Source organism: Artibeus jamaicensis, unplaced genomic scaffold (genome assembly GCF_021234435.1).
Source record: "Artibeus jamaicensis isolate MK-2021 breed Jamaican fruit bat unplaced genomic scaffold, CSHL_Jam_final contig_466, whole genome shotgun sequence".
Lineage (NCBI taxonomy): Eukaryota > Metazoa > Chordata > Mammalia > Chiroptera > Phyllostomidae > Artibeus > Artibeus jamaicensis.
In genome coordinates, this window is record NW_026521844.1 from 20,222,319 (window position 1) to 20,237,089 (window position 14,771).

Consider the following 14,771-nt stretch of genomic DNA (forward strand, 5'->3'; position numbering starts at 1 on the left):
AGTTTTCTATGAGGAGCCGTAATGGTTAAGAGTAGTAAGATGATGGTGGGGTGAGCAATGACTTTAACATACATAGACAAGGCAAATGACAGTGAATTGAGTATCAGTCTTAGGAGAGTAATCACCTTTCATAACAAATATGGATGAGATATATCTTGTATATTTTTAGTTGAAAAACAAAATGTATTTTTTCAGTAAGTATATTTATGATTTCATTTCAGCAACTTTTGAAAACTATTTGAGAAACATACAATAAGCCATGAGCCAGGCATAGAGAAAGAATTTGCATATTGGTCCCAAGTTTAAGCTGTGTGACCATTTCCGCTCTCTTGTCTATTTGTAAAACGAGGAGGTTGGAACAGATAATATGTCAAGTTCCTCCTGGTACTGGTAGTCTATGGCTTATTGAGGAAATCGAGTCATCCTCTTTGGTTTCTTACAGGACTAGGTCCCTTTTCCATGCATCTTCTCTTGGCACATGTTATTGGCCATCCTCTATTCAAGTGTAGTTTTCTCCAACTAGATCATACGCCCTCCTCCACTTTGTGCCATCCCCACACAGTGCCTGGCACATAGCAGATGCTCGGTAAACACTGTGAAATGTGAAGGTCAGGGACGCTGAAGTCAGGTGATTGGGGTCATGAGTAAAATGAACACTCAGTAAAGAATTTTCCTGGGAGAAAAATATTTTAAACAACTGGTCTGACGACGTTCTTTAGGGAACTGTTCCCATGTTATCCGGGGTTTGTGAAAAAAGGTTAACATTGCCATTGAACATGGCATTTTTGGTTTGTACTAATTTTCTGAGTTCTTTCAGATTTTGCTAGTGTCTGCCTGACATGTCAGAACAGCTTCATAACATCGTAAGCAGCTTCAGAGGCTGATGGAGGAGAGCTTGCCATGTGCACCTAGGAATACTGGGGTGTGGTTTATCACTCCACCTGAGCTAAGGTAATGTTACCCCATCATTTCTCATGTGGAAAACTCAGTCATTCATCCAACTGTTTTATTGGGATAATGTTTTGTCTTCAAGGATTAAATATCCCAATCTTAGGTCACACATATATCCACACGCCAACATTCAAAGAATATCCTGAAAGTAGATAAAAAAAAATGTTGAGCTCGTGCCCAGATCACTGCGGAGCTGGGGGACTGACTGATTTCCTTCCCATCAGAACAGCTATCATGGTCTTAGTTTCATCACTGCTGTTTTTCGGGCAGTGGACATTACTATTGAATTTACTTTCCCTTCTGAAAAATTAGTGCCATAAATAGGACCATTCAAATGGGAAACATTGTTGGAAGATGCTGCAGTTTTGGTAACAGCACAATGCTTCATATTAGTATCTCAGAATCCTTAGCTTCCATCTCCTTCGGGCCTGGGAAGGGGGCTAGACGGCACAGATTCAAGGTCTATTGGCTGCTGTTGTCCTAGCCAAAGAGGTTCAATTCCTGAGCAGATTCAGTAGGCAGAACGTATTCCGTAAACCCAAGTCAAGAGTCTGGAAAACGGCCGGACAAGCGCTACGCCTCGCTTGGCTGAGCAGATAGAATGGGAAGAAAAAATAAACAGAGAAGATGAAGACTGATGTTAAATTCAAGAACAGATAAATAGGAAGAAGGGAAATATTTTACTGGTCTACAATTGAAGAATTGCAGAAATGGATACACAGGGACTTGTGCAAGTGAGTCCAGTCCTCTGGGAATGTAGAGAGGGACGGCAGGCTCAGCGAAGGGCAAGGGCTGTCCGAGACCACACAGCTCAGTTGGAGACACGCCCAGACCTGGAACCCAGATCTCCTGGCTCCAGTGCTGCTAACAGGACGTCCTAAAGTCTGCTGAAACTTCTTTTACCAAGATCGTCTTTGTTTATTTAGAGCCAGAGAGTCAGAGAAGAAAAAGCGATTTAGTTAGTTATGATTCACCAGTTGGCCCTCAATTCCGCCTCCCCTTACTTTCTCTGAGTCTCGCCGGAGAAAGGAACTGTAATCTATGCGTCTCATGAGATAGACACACCTGTAAGATAACCCACTTCAGGGCTCACCAGAGCAACCCCTCGGAGAGTAACATTGTACCCCAATCTCTTGTTTCTTTTGAAGCGATTTTTTCAGTCTTTAAATGTAGGACAATTCAAACATTTTGAGGAACTAACTGCCATATTCCCACCCCCCTGCCACTCCAGCAGACACACACCTCTGGGATTTCCTTCAGCCCTGGGGCCCTTCCTCTCCAGTACAAACAGCCGGGGCCTAATCCTGTCACTCCCTGCTTCCAGGAAGAGTGTCGCAGCAATGCAGGAAGCCAAGATGTGCATTTCTCCTAGTCACCAAGGGAGTATCAGGGGACAAAGCTGGAAGAGTACCAGGGTCAGTTTATCAGGGCTTTACATGCTAAATGAAAGAGTTTCTTCTTGATCCTATAAGGCTATAGGATGGCCAGAGGAAGTCTTTAAAAGGGAAATACCATGATCAGATTTAGAGTCAGTTTAGAAAAGACTGACCTATGGGGGATAGGAGCAGCAGAGAGTAGGGAGACCAATTACCAGGCTTTGGGATTGTTAGAAGGGAGAGTGTTCAGACCTTGACCATGGGCAGTTCTGATAAGTATGAACAGGAGATGGATTCAGAAGGGAAAAGACAATAGAAGGCAGGCTTGGGAAGATCTGGCTATGACGAGTGGTGATTAAGGGGAGCCACGAGGTTGGGGGAAAGAAGTGGGATGGGGGAGGTGGAAGGAAATATGAATTCTGGCCAGAGAGCTGTGGCAGATGTACGTAGGGAGGTGTGGAGAGCAGAGCAGTGTGGCAGCATGCGGGGCAGTGGGGCAGAGGGCATGATGAGCTCAACTCGGAGTGCATTGAGCTAAGGCACTTGTGGGCCGTGCAGGTGGACGTGCTGTAGAGGGAGCTTGAAACGCAGGTCTGGAGTCACAGAGAGAATGCAGCTGGACATGCAGACTTGCAAGCCAGAGGGTGATCAAAGCCAGGGCCATGAGGCTCAGATGGGTTTATGCCTAAACAAATGTCCAGGACCCTAACCGTAGTGTCTTTGTGGTAATCTTTCTCAAGCATAGTTCAGACTTGATGAGGCTACTAATGTGCACAACCTCCAGTGGTTTTTTTTTTTACATGAAAAATGAAAGATTTCTGCAAGGTCCTTTATGACCTGACCTCTCCCTACTCTTTGACAATCACTCCCTCTACATGCAAACACCCTACACTCCTTATAAATGACAACATCTTTTCTTGAATGAGGTTTAATTCTCACGCTCATTGTCTTCTGCCTCTTTCTATTGAAATCTTATTGATTCTTCAAAGAATCAAAGGAAATCTTTCCTGGTCACCCCCATAAGTAGTCTTTTGGATTCTTATACCTCTGAGTTTGAATCATGATAATACTTTTGCTCTGTGCTGCCTCCTCTACCCGTCACTCACCACCACATACCTTGTGACCCACTCCCCTCAGCTCCCTAAACTCCCAGACTCAATGCCTCAAGGAAGGGCAGGATGCAGAGAACAATTAGGTCAAATCTAGGCTTTTGACTTTCAAAAGTTGAGTATGTGGACTTATAAGAACCTAGACTTTTGAGTTTGCATTTGATAGAATCGGTCATAGTTTGGAGGAATAAATTTAACACCAGGTTTTCTCATCCTCAGGTTAGATGAAGATTCTCCAGACTAGGTAGGTAAAATGGGAGTTGGCAGGACATGGTGAAGGAGAGAGGTTAATGGGACTCAGGATGGGACAACCAGGCCCGGAGGGACCACTGCAGGGACAGAAGAGGAATCAGGCATCAGGGGTCGTGCAGGCTCTGCTCTGGTGGGCACTGGTGGGCAGCAGTGGCCAGAGTCCTGCCCACAGACCCGCCCCCCCCCCACCAGTTTCCAAGACCAGGGATGGATTTTTTTCAGATTTAAGATGCTCTTTTAAAATAATATTTGCATGAAGAAGTAAAACACTAATTATGCCCAAAAGAGAGTATGGCCTTTCCCAAAGACTTATCTAAAGCCCCACACTAAAGGTGGCTCCCATTTTCTCCCCTGTGTGTATGTGTGTGTTGTCGTCAGTTCAAGGCCAGAGACAGAACTCTTCCAAACTGGGAAACGGAGTTAATGTGGGGAAAGAGGCCACTGCTTGGACAACATTCCTGAGATGATGGGTTTGAAAAGTGGGTGTGCCAGAAATTTCCTGGAAGGTTTATTTTTGCTGAGTTTTAAGCCTGACTTCAGACCATTAGAGCTCTTGGATAATGCCAGTTTGTTGAAACATGTAGAGCGCCAGCCGTCCCTAGAAATGAGGTTCTCTCTTGCCAGCTGGGAGTTTTGTGGTCTGGCTCGCCTATGTGCCTGAACACTTAACTTTCAAAGCAAATCGTAAGAAGAGGTCAGAGAGACGTTGTGCTGTCCAGATGCAGGGCTGACAGGAGTTCATCTAGACCAGGGCCTGTCCCTGGGGGGAGCTTCTGAAAGTGCAGATTCTGACTCAGGCCATCTGGAGGAGGGCGGAGCCTCCCAGGTGCAGCTCACCCCCTGCCCTTTGAGCAGCAGCCTTCTGAGGGCCTGGCTCACTCGCCCTGGGAGTGAGCTGGTCTGACCCGCCTCCACTGGGCAGTGCTCCCCACTGGGGCTCAAAAAAAAAATTTTTTTTTTCAAGAATCTCCTAGTAAAATAAAAATGCCCTTGGGTTGGGGCAGAATGAGTCTCTACCTAAATTTGGTCAGCTATTTAACATAAAATTTAAAAAGAAAAAGAAAAACGTTAATCATGATAACAACTAAAATTATTATTGAAACGTATCCTTTGCTGGGCTCTGTGGTAAGGGCTTTGTGTGTTGTATCAACAACTCTAATCCTTACAATCACCTGGTAAAGTGGGTCCTATTGCGCCCTTCTACACATGGGGAAACTAGGCACGGAAAAGTTAAGTTTCTTGCCCAAAGTCCAAGACCTGGTATGGAGCAGCACTGAGACCTGAGGAGTCTTCCAAGTCTCAAGGAGGAGCACATGGGAGGCCCCTTGCGGATGGCAGGAGGGTCAGGTCCTGCAAAAGGCAGGAGCAGACGTGATAGCTTAGCCTTGCCAGCTTCTTAGTGTGTCCAGGGACAGTGTGGTTGGCTACGTGTTTGGCCTAAAATGGTAGTATTGTTTTGCCCACATGAGACCACTCCTCTATTTCCTTATTTAGCATTTTCTGAATATGCAACGGGCACCGGACCCTGCACCAGGCGTAGGGCACCAGCGGCCTGTGCTGTCCCCCTGCCCTCCAAGAATTCCAAGTTTCTTGGAGGAGGTTGCACCGCATCCGGGCCAGGACGAAAGAAACAAAGTCATGCAGCCACAGGCTGCTCGTGTCATTGTCATTCTCATGACCTTGAATAGGCGCTTCACATGCTGAAGTTTCAGAGTCTCTGCCCCAAACACTTAATTCTCTCAGGGACTGAGTCAGTGTCCTGGTGGCATCTCGGTTGACATCCTTGGCATATTCCTGCCTAGACTCTGTCTTTGCTGATGCTATGGCCTCCGCATAAAGTACCTTTCAGCCCCTTCCCCTTGTCTAAATCCTTCTGAAGGGACAGGCCACTTCCTCCATGAAAGCTGTCCAGATCCTCGGCAACACTCAGCACTCCGCAGCTGGAGGCCGCTCGGCTCCTGGAGGCCGTCCATATTCTTCGCAGTGTCGCCTTCTCCATCTTCACAGACTCCTCAGATCCCCTGGTGCTGCAGATCTCGCTGGCTTCTCTGTCTCTGACCTCCAGACCCAGGCTTAGGCTCTGCTCAGGCTCATGCAGCTAATCTATCTTAAAGCCAATTGGTTTACACCTTCAAAATCCCTTCACAGCAACACCTAAATTTAACATTTGATTCAATAACTGGGTGAAGCTGTGGGTACAGCAGGGACCAGGAGTTGGGGGAGTCAAATTCTGCCCATACCATCTTGGATGAACAACTCTTGGTGCCAAATGCTGGGACAGTTGTGGACAGGCCGGGCTGGTATGTCCAGCTAACTCTGTTAGCTGGTTCAGCAGGGGTGGGCCTAGGTTATTCACCTCTTGTCCTCATGTCTGACCCTAACCCACAGCTCTGCAGGTAACAGGTTCTTGGTAAGGTGTGCTGTATCTGGGTCACAAGGCAGCTGGCCTTTGTCCACGTGCATCAGTGCCATACAGTGTCAAGATGTCAGGACAAGTGGCTTGGTGACTGAGACTATGGGCACCAAGCCAGACAAACCTGGATTCAAGTGTTAATTTACCAGCTTTGTGATCTTTGACTAGATAAACTCTTGGAGCATCGTAGTTTTTTCTTCTATAAAATAATGATGATAACTATACCCACCTATTGTAACCATGGTGCCATGAGGATTAAATGAAGTCATGCAAATGAAGCATTGACTCCAGGCCTGGTGTCTAGGGAACACCCAGTGAAGCCGGTCCCTGCTGTCATCACCACAACAGAGTGTGTGGAGCGCTGGCAAACAGGGAGTCCCTGTGGTGCCACCTCTGGACAAGGCGCACAAGCAACGGCTGGCTGGCTGACCATTCGGGGATCCTTGAGCTTGAAATAATAGAAATAATGGAAGGGTCCTCCTGCAGTGAAGTCCTGGCCAGGCTAGGTAAGTGAGCTCTCCTCTGAACATTCCTTTGGTAATTTGGGGAGAGAAACACATCTTCCTTCAATTTAAAACTTTTGGGTGGTACAGCAGTACACATGTTAAATATTTTCTGTGTGTGACTCCAGAGGGTAGGGGGCGGGTCGGTAATTCTGAATCCTTTGAACGTCTTAGCGGCCTGTCTGGATGAAAGGTGCATGGTGAATGTGGCATTTTATGAAATTAAAAGAAAACAATTTTCTGCTAAAGCAGCTGTGGGGTCCCTGCAGACCAGAGGGATGTCTCGAAGCGTCAGTGTACCTCAGGGCCCAGGGCCTTTTGGGAAAACATCTGGAAACGGCACATCCAACTCCAACTCAGCAAATCAAGTATAAAGTTGTTTATTGAGGAATTCCTCCATTTCAGGGCATTTCATTGCAAAAATGGAAGCTTTTTAGTACAAAGTTGTGACATGGAAAGTGTACCAAGGGGGTTTTATTGTTTTAATTAAAATGATTTCAACTTTGAGTGATTCTTTACAAAACAGCACCCTGGTGCAAACATCCCCTTCTCTTCTTCCTCCTTTTAAAATGCAGAGCTTTAGCTTTAAAGGGAGACTTACTGCCTTTGTCCTGGATTCAGCAAACCAGGTGGTCACACAATCAGCAAACCACTAACAATCACAGACATTACAATTTTCTACTTCGCTGCCATAAACAAACACTGAGCAATGGGGCAGAGAAGGCCTGGACCCAGCAACGTGAACAGAAGAGGAAGACAAACAGAGCTGCGTCCCAAGATTTCCACAAGGCCTCAGGCAGCTCCAGAGCTTAAAAAAATAAAGCTTCCTCCCTTCCTCCTCCTCCCTTCAACACAAACGTCCCAGTGAAGGACCCCCTAATACCTGAGCTTAGTGGAGCTTAGCGAACTGTAACAGGCCCGAACAAGAGCCGTGTGACCTCCACAATAAATCACTTCAGTGAATTTCGGGAGACAGAGACACCCCCCACTCCCTGCCACCTCTGGACTGCCTGCCCGTAGAGTATATTTAAGGAGTTGAAGTTGAAGGGAATATTTTGTTTAATTGCCTTTTGCATTCTGTTTAGTTATGTGGGTTGTATTTCCAATCACGGGCATTATTTTTTTAAATCTTCTTAAGTCCATGAGCTGTCCTGTCTTCCTTTCCCGTGTTACTTAAAACAGTTTCATCTCTAAAAGACTTTGATGTAATGTGTAGTAACATTTTTAGTAGTTGTTGTCTCTGGGCCGGAAAGGACTTCAGAGGTCATTTAAGTCCAGCAGCGACCTAACAGTCGTGTTACATGGTGGCAGGCCAGTTATCAGCACCGGCTTGGAGTTTCCCGGGCCGCTGGCAGCAGAATCTGGGGTTCAGTTCTGACAGTGTGTCTCAATGCTCCTGCCCCTCATCCGGCATTTGGTGAATCTGATGCGGTTCATTGGCGGATATTCACCTGGGAACCACAGGAGGTCTAAAATCTACTCCCCATCCTAGCATCCCCAGTTTACAGATGTGAAAACCGAGCTCTAATAAGAGGTCATGACCTATTCAAGGTCATGATCTGTTCAAGGTTATCTGATCAGTTCATGGCAGGGGTCTCCCAGCTAAGTCCAAGACGACTTTTATGGCTTGTCAATCTCCTGAAAAGTTCTCCCAGGTGGCCTGCCAGGGCCTGGGACACTTCCCAACAGTTGTGTACGAATGGATTCTGACTCCAGGGCTCAGGCACGGGCTGTAGTGATGGGGACTGCCAGCGTGCTTTGAATTTGCAGGGAAGTAGACTGTTCTGGTGACCACTTCACATCACCAAAACCTCACTTGGAAGAAACTCAGTTCCTTGCCTGACTCATTCCATCTGGCTCAGTGTCACCCGGGTCATTTCTCTTGTTTGGTGTGTTTGTCCAAAATTCATTGTAGCTGAGTGTGTGACTCACAGTAGCAGCCATATTTTTCCTGGTGGACCCTTTCTTTCCTTCCCCCTCCCTCCCTCCTTCCCCCTCTCTGTCTTTCTCTTTCTCCTTTCCTTTCTTCCTTCCTCCTCTCTCTCTTTGTGTTTTTTTTCCCAGTCCTCCTTGGATGAAATGATTTTAGAAATGGGGAAGAAAGGTAGAAAGAGAGGAAGAGAAACATCGAAGTGAGAGAGAAACATCAATCAGTTTTACCCTGACTGGAAACCGAACCCGCCACCCAGGCCTGTGCCGTGGATGGGAACTGAACCCATGACCTTTTGATTTTCAGGACAATGCTCCAACTACCTGAGCCACACCAGCTGGGGCATCTCTCTCTCTTTTCCTTTAAAAGAGAAAAAGCAGTTATTTTCTTTAGCCACTAATCCTTGGCATATTTTTATTCACTGGAACTTCATGATTATCTACAGGGCTAAGGGTTTTGAGGCTGCAACCACCTCTGTGCAGCTCCGCCCTCGCTGCCCTCTTGTCAGGGTGCCTGTTGGCAATGTCAGCTGAGGGCAGATGTATGCCCTAGATTTGTGCCTTCTTACCTTGCCAAAAAAAAAGGTGTAATCAACCTGTCATCACTTACTCTGTCATTGCAGCCTGTGGGGCGCATGGTGGGGGGCAGTTCTCAACTCTAACATTCACGTAAAGTACCTTAGTCATACTTTAGAAGACCAATGACCCCACTCAGTGCCTCTTGTTCTCTTCCTCACCATTTCTTCTTTTCCCTTGTTTTTCTTTTCTCTCCTTTCTTCCTCTTATGCTTTTTGTTTCTCCCCTTCATCCTCCACTGCAGTTTTCCTTTCCCTGCTCCTTCTTCCCATCATCATCACCATCAACAAGGTCATTATCATCATCTCCTACCCTAGAGTCAGCACACAGAAGAGGAGGAGAAAGGGGAGAAGGAGGGAAAGAGAAGAAGAAACTGAGGAATGGATGAATACGAGGGTGTAATAATGATTATTACAGCTCTGGGTTGGGCCAGCGTGGAGGTCTGGGCTGGTATAATCCACAGGCGAACTGCTAAAGTAGTGGGCTTTTTACCAGAACGCGCTCCTGCCACCTTCCATTTGATGCGGGGCTGCTAAATGAAGGTTACGGTTCACTGTGAAAAGAGATTGAATTCAATGGTCTCAATACTGAGCCAAAATTCTCTTCTCCCTCTCCCACCACTTAACCTCAGAGATTGTTTATTTATTTATTTATTTTTCTACACTGGAGAGACCTCAGCTGTAGCTTGAAGGGTCTGAACATCCCTGTCACAGCTAAAATGACACCCACCAAAAATGAATGAATGGCTGAATGAATACAAAAAATAAAATAACACACACAACTTCTACCGCAAACCAATTTCTTCTCCCACTAAATTTTTTAAGCACCACACTTTGTAACCTGGGCTGTTCCTACCTGCAGCGCCGTGCTGAACCATCCGCAGACCAAGGTGAAGGCGAGTGGGTCAGCCCCCCCCCCCACCCCCGGCAGGGACGCAAGAGTCCAGACTTCAGTCAGAAGACCGCTCTGGCCAGCCCAGGTAACATTGCTCACTGTTTAATTTTTCAAAAAATTTAGACAATATACAAAGTATTTTTAATTTAAAAAAGTTTAAATAAAATGTAATTTAGAGTTAAAAGCAAAAGCTCCGACTCTTCCTTTACTCCTACCCCATCTGCCGTCTTATTCCCCCAGGAATCAGCTTACTCCCAGGAACTATTTGCACCCTCGTGGGTATACACCTCTGCTCTCTATTTGCAGGAAAAAGAACTGGAAGCAGAACTGCTGGGCTGAGGGTACGCACAATTTCATTTTGATAGAAACTGCTGAATGGTACTCTAGAAGGGACAAACCACTGCCAGCGCAGTGTGAGTGCTCAGGGGCGAGCTGTGAAACACAGTAAAGGATACCAGATACCGGCGTGCCAGCGTGGGTGCTGCCCCGCAGCCTGCAGTGCTGAAGAGTCCCAGGGAGGGGGAGGGTCCCAGGAGAGAGGCCAGGGTGGCCGGGCCAGCAGGGCTCACTGAGGGAGTCTGCGTCAGTGGACATCCGTCAGCTGTCACAGAAGTCCTTGGCTACACTGACCTATTTGCTGGTACCTGCAGCAATACAGGAAAATTGTTCAGAATGGCCCAGCTCTCTAGTTAGTTATGATGTGTGCTGAGATAAGCCCCTCTTCATTATTCTTTTTCAAAATTCTCTTGGCTATTTTTCTGACATTATCTCTCTGAGATAAAGTTTGTGCAAAAGGCTCTGATTTCTAGATGACTGATTTCCTCTGGTGAAACAATGTACCTTCCCTTCCCAAGGCACCTATGTGACTGGGTCTACTGGCCATTCTTTGGGGCATTTTTCCAAATTAACTAGCTAGAGCCAAAAATAAAGTGGCAATGTGAGATAAAAGTCTGAGAATGCAATACTGGGGAAAAGTGGTGGATGGGGAGAGAAACCTCTCAGCCTGCTGTGTCCCATTTACAAATGGGGACACTTGGATGTGGAGAGGTGAAGGGCCGTAGGGAAGGCCACACTGTCAGTGGGTGGTCTATGGGGCGCCAAGGCTCAGTGCTGCTGCCCTTCAACCCACAGCAGCACCCCGTGCCCACCAGGCAGTCTGTGTGCTGGTGTTTCATGATGGGCACAGCCCTTGACAGCTTTCTGGGCACATTTGCACTGTTTCATGTTCCCTGCCTGCTCGCAGACCTCATAAAGGGAGATAAGAGAGTGGCGGCAAGTGTCTGAGCCAATAAGTGTCCCCAGGCTCTTCTGGCGGCATTGGTCTTTAGAAGAGCCCCCTTACCTTGCTGCTTCATTACCTGGAAGATTCTTTATTTCTCTTCACCATCTGTCCTGTCCTCCATCCCCCAGAACAGGAGCTCCATGAGAACAGGCACGTTGTTTAGTTAGTGACTATATCCCCACATGCCCAGAACAATGCTGGGCACCTAGTTGCTCAATAAATGTTTGTTTTGTGACGGGATGCATGAGCGACAGTTCAGCCTGGCTGCCCTAACAGAATACTGTAGACTGGGTGGCTTACAGACAGCAGAGGTTTACTGCTCTCATTTTTGGAGGCTGGGACGTTCCGATCAAGGCAGGCAGATTTGGCGTCCGGTAAGGGCCTGCTTCCTCATTCTTAGAGGGCTGTGTGTCCTCACACATGGACAGGGCAAAGAAGCTCCCCCAGGTCCCTTTTATAAGTCACTGATCCCCCTCCTAAGGCATCACCCACACAACCTAATCACCTCCCGAAGGCCCCACTCACCTCCTCAGACCGAGGCTCTGGTGCTGGGTTTTAACATACAAATTTGGGGGAGACACAAACATTTGGGACATAACTGTGATGAGGGAATTCTTGTGGGTCTGTAGCCTGTTTCTCCAGGGACAGGAAGAAGTTGACAGCAGTCAGTGCCACAGCCCTGCAGAGCTGGGAATCAGGGGACAAACAGAGACCGAGGACACGATCTCAGGAGCCTCGGCACCAGGGCACAGACACCTCAGTGAAACAGCTTCCAGGAATTTAAACAGTTCTTTTCATCATTCATTGGATTTCTTTCCAAAACCTTCCAATGCTGAGATTATTTATGATCTTCAGTCTTTTTTTTTTTTCACCTTGCAGCCAAGTGAACAGAAACAATGGAACTAACTCCAGAAGGCTGTTAAAAGCTGCGTTTGGTTGTTACACCTAAATTCATTGGGCTCTGTGGTGGCGAAGGAGGAAATATACCACGGTGCGCTATTGACAGGTGTTGGTTTACTGAGAGTTTGGCCAAGTTCAGAGGATATTTGACACACACACCTTGCCACCCTCTTCTCGGGACAAGGAAAAAGGAACTGCAAATATCTCATCCCCTCACTAAACCTTGGCCTCCTTCTCTGTAAATGGGGTGACAAAGAACGAGCTTGCAGGGCCAGAGGTTGCAGCAGCTGGTGAGTGTGAGTGCGCCCTGCAGCTGTGGTGCTGTGCAGGTGCACGCTTGTTTTCATTCTGGCAAGATCTGAATTCTGCACGGTTAGGGTGGCATGGACCAAGTGGCAGGACAACTGACTGAGGTCTCCATTTGGAATTTGTCCTTGATGTATTTTTCCCTCTTTTATTCTAGGTGTATAGACCTTCGGGTTTCCTTCTTTGAAGACTCTCTGGGCCTCAGAATTGAAAGCAGTGGTTCTTCAAGATTATTCTCCTGCCCTTTCTGGCCCTGCTTTAGAGACAGAGCTAAAGTGCTCACTGGGAAGGAGGCAGCCTCCAGCTGGAAGCAGAAAGTGAGAAGAAGGGTGTGGGGCGGGGCCCGGTGTGGGTGTGCTGGTGAGGTTCTACCGGACTGACGGGAGGTGTAGTTTGGGTTTCAGGCCCTTGCTCCCTTCCCTCTCAGGGCCTAGGGTAGAATCAGAACTTCCATGGGCCAGGATCCCCTTTCTTCCACAGAGGCTCTGGAGCAGGAGAGATGCCAGCCTGTAGTGACCTTGGGCTGCGTGGACATGAATAACCAGAGGCCCTTAAAGGCGTTCTGCTTCCACACCTCAGCCCTTCCCTGGCCCCCAGGTGCATGGTGCGTCTTCCAGAAGGAGCCCATTCACAGATGAATGAGTAGGTAGATCTGTCCACCAACCCAGGGAACTGTATGCTCCTAATCAGATTTAAGTCATTTTTTTAAAAAATCATGTGTCATTTTTTTTGTGCTTACATTGGTAGAATAAAACCCATTACCTCTTTCAAGTAAAATACAAATCTAATAAATGCCTCTGGGTAAAAATGTTAGGTAAAAAGTGACACCTGGAAGAGACACGCCCTGAAAGAACCCGTAGAAACCAGTAAATCGCTGTCCTTTTTGCCTCCGACACTAATAACTTTGTGATCTGAAGTCAGTCACTTCCTCCATCTGTACCTCCACATATTTATTGGTTAAATGAAGGGAACTGGGCTAAATTCCCAGTCCATGTTACTGCAGATTTGGAATGGATTTGGGAAACATGAAATAATCATGAAACCATATTCTTAACGGAGGATCTAGTTTAGAGGATGTTTCTGCACTGTTAATTTCCACCTCCAAAATAACTGATCTTTTGGAAAAGCAGTTTCTGCAATTGCAGATGACAGCCAGAATGCGTGCAACATTCTGTCTCTTACCTGCCTCAGTGTCACCTGTCCACACTCTTGTGGTCTGTCTGTCGTCGGGATGTGGGTCTTCATGGTAATGGGTACTTCTTGCAATTTTCATTTTAAAAAGAAAAGCGCCTTTGAACAAAACCAACCCTTCCACAACGGGCTCTGCTTTCCCCAGGGCTGGAGGAGTGTAAACAGGGCTGCAGGAGGCTCCATGTTTATGTTTTCTCAATGACTTCCAGATCAAATCTGCTGTGTTTACTAGATGGAGACACTTTTCTAACCGCTGGCATTGCAAAAATCACAGGAGGGAGGGACAAACACCCCGGCTGGGCTCTCTGCTCTGAGTTATCCCCCCTCCCACCCCACCTCTGACGATTGCCCCATAATGCCCGAGCAGTCTGAGCCTCCAGCTCAGTGGTGGCCTGCAGACACTGGTTTTCCATACTTAAATTGAATCAAGATACCAGCTTATTATTATTATTATTTAAACTTTAAGCCTCAGGCCCAGTGGTGGGATGCTGACTGCAGAGGTAATTTTTTCCCCCGTGCTTGACAATGCTTTACTTTTCCCTATGTCTCTCTCAGTTCTTGCCTTGTCCAGACACCGTGAATCTCATTTTGAAGTCTCTCGTCATTTCCTTGAATCATGAACAGTGTTAACCAAATGCCCAGAAGTGCCTGGGTGACCGTGAGGTTTGCGGGTCATCTGTTAGGGTACCCATGAGACTTCTGTAGAACTTCGAACATGAAGTTCTTGAATCTTTCACCTTGGAAAACAAACATACTCCTTTAAAACAAGGATTTCACTTAAATCTCCTTGTGGTAGATGTTTAACACAGTATTTTGACCATGGATCTGGCAGCACAACTAGCTGTCACAGTGTCCTCGTAGGGGTTTTGTCCATGGCAATGGGAGCATTGGTTCATCTGTCACTGTCTGTCATCCTTTCAGCAGACCACAGTGTGGGGAGGAAAGAGTGGACTTGCCTCCAGCAGCCTGACTCCCACTTGGGAGCTGCTCTCTCAGCAGCCCTGCCAGGCTGGGCGACCTTGGCTGAGCCTGACCCTCCAAAGTGCAATTTCCTCTTCTGCCCTCTTACCTCACAGGGATAAGCCTGCC

At 47.1% G+C, this 14,771-nt stretch overlaps 1 long non-coding RNA gene across 1 annotated transcript; it reads right to left on the bottom strand.

The window, feature by feature from the left end:
- Positions 1-10,223: 10,223 nt before the first annotated feature.
- LOC119055244 (uncharacterized) lies at positions 10,224-13,885 on the bottom strand. Its single transcript, XR_005083659.2, has 3 exons — positions 13,674-13,885; positions 11,811-11,972; positions 10,224-10,647 (listed from the first exon to the last, which is right to left on the bottom strand). It is a non-coding gene; the product is annotated as an uncharacterized LOC119055244 (long non-coding RNA).
- Positions 13,886-14,771: the final 886 nt, after the last annotated feature.